The sequence below is a fragment of the Myotis nattereri genome (assembly GCF_964212035.1).
Source record: "Myotis nattereri genome assembly, chromosome: 1".
In the NCBI taxonomy this organism is placed as follows: domain Eukaryota; kingdom Metazoa; phylum Chordata; class Mammalia; order Chiroptera; family Vespertilionidae; genus Myotis; species Myotis nattereri.
Genome location: NC_138075.1, coordinates 215767284 through 215768605, shown reverse-complemented (window position 1 = coordinate 215768605; position 1322 = coordinate 215767284). Strand labels below are relative to the sequence as shown.

General features: G+C 43.3%; 1 pseudogene across 1 annotated transcript; it reads left to right on the top strand.

Annotated features, from left to right (window-relative positions):
- The first annotated feature begins 278 nt into the window (after nt 1-278).
- On the top strand, nt 279-1028 carry LOC308527920 (adenylate kinase isoenzyme 6-like; annotated as a pseudogene). The gene is made up of 2 exons: nt 279-479; nt 710-1028. The product of its transcript is annotated as an adenylate kinase isoenzyme 6-like (transcript).
- Nucleotides 1029-1322: the final 294 nt, after the last annotated feature.

Sequence of the window (1322 nt, the reverse complement as noted above, 5' to 3'; positions counted from 1 at the left end):
CCCCAGAGGGACACTTTATTTGAAAATCCAGACGATATAAGCACTCCTACCAGGATGTGTTTGAAGCAGGGCCAGCACTCTGGGGCCTGGCAGACCCAGGTTCACAAATGGCCGTCAGTGAACAAAAGAGATACAAAGCTCTGCCCAGATGGTTTATATGCTGGTAGGTTTAGATTATATATGCTTGGTCTCTGGTTCCTGTATTCCTTGCCTCGCACTGGATCTCACACATTAAAGAATCCAGAAGCAGGTTTTCTAGAGCCATCGCATTGAGGACCATGTTGCTTCTGAACATCCTGCTCACGAGGAGTTGCAAAAACCACACTGGCCAAAGAACCTGCATCAAGATCAGAACTGAAATACATTAATGTGAGTGATTTAGCTGGAGACGGGCAGTTATATGTCAGCTATGATGACGAGGATGAGTATCCCATTTTAGATGAAGATAGAGTAGTTGAGGCCCTAACCGGTTTAGCTCAGTGGATAGAGTGTCGGCCTGTGGACTGAAGGGTACCAGGTTCTATTCCAGTCAAGGGCATGTACCTTGGTTGCGGGCACATCCCAATTGGGGTGTGCAGAAGACAGCTGATTGATGTTTCTCTCTCATCAATGTTTCTAACTCTCTATCCCTCTCCCTTCCTCTCTGTAAAAAATCAATAAAATATTTTTTAAAAAAATCAAAAAAAAGATAGAGTAGTTGATGAGTTAGAAAGCCGAGTGATGGTGGAGTTATTGTTGATTACCACAGTTGTGATTTCTTCCCTGAATGCTGGTTTCATATCGTTTTTGTGCTGAAAACAGATAATAGTGTATTGTACAAAAGACTTGAAACAAGGGGTTGTAATAAGAAAAAACTAAGAGATATTGTTCAATGTGAAGTTTTTAAAATTCTTCATGAAGAAGCATTAGCATCCTACAATGAAGAAATAGTGTATCAGCTTCCCAGCAATAAACCAGAAGATCTAGAGGATGATAGCAACCAGGTATTGAAGTGGATTGAGGGATGGATCAAAGATCAGAGCTCTTAGGGGCCATCTGCAATGCTTTCAGCAATAAAGATAAATAAAATAAAAAAAGATCATCACTTTTGACTTATAAGACTGGCCACTTTGTAATCACTGTTAATATTTCCCTGCCCACATCATATAAATCATCCAATTGTCAGTAAATCTTTTATATTAAAACTAGAGGCCCACTGCACAAAGTCATGCCCTGGTGGGGTCCAGCTGGCCCCACCACCGATAGGGGTGGGGTTGGCCGATCCGGAACAGGGGTTGGCCGGGAGGAGGGGCCGAGGGCAGTTGGCCGGCCAGCCCCACCTC